Raw genomic sequence first — 317 nt, 5'->3', positions numbered from 1 at the left:
TCGCGGCTGATGCTGTTGTCTTTAATTAGATAGAAGCAAATGCGTACACATTTACTGTAGTTGGTTAGCGGTGAAGGGACATACATAATGGCAGTATACATCATCAAAGAATAAATAATTGTATTTTTAGGTATTCATTTCATGTAATCATATTTAATATAACAAAAAAATAATACAAATTGAGAGTCATTTTGGCTTCATCTCGTGTAGTTCAAACAAGATGAGTGAAAAATTGGAAGCACCTCAGCGTGGGCGCCAAGGACTAGACGGTACTCATATTCACACCTTGAGAACCTGGCAGAGCATAAACACGTCTT

The sequence above is a fragment of the Hippichthys cyanospilos genome, chromosome 17 (genome assembly GCF_059441005.1).
Source record: "Hippichthys cyanospilos isolate Australia breed blue-spotted pipefish chromosome 17, RoL_Hcya_1.0, whole genome shotgun sequence".
NCBI lineage: Eukaryota > Metazoa > Chordata > Actinopteri > Syngnathiformes > Syngnathidae > Hippichthys > Hippichthys cyanospilos.
Note: the sequence above shows the minus strand (reverse complement) of the source record.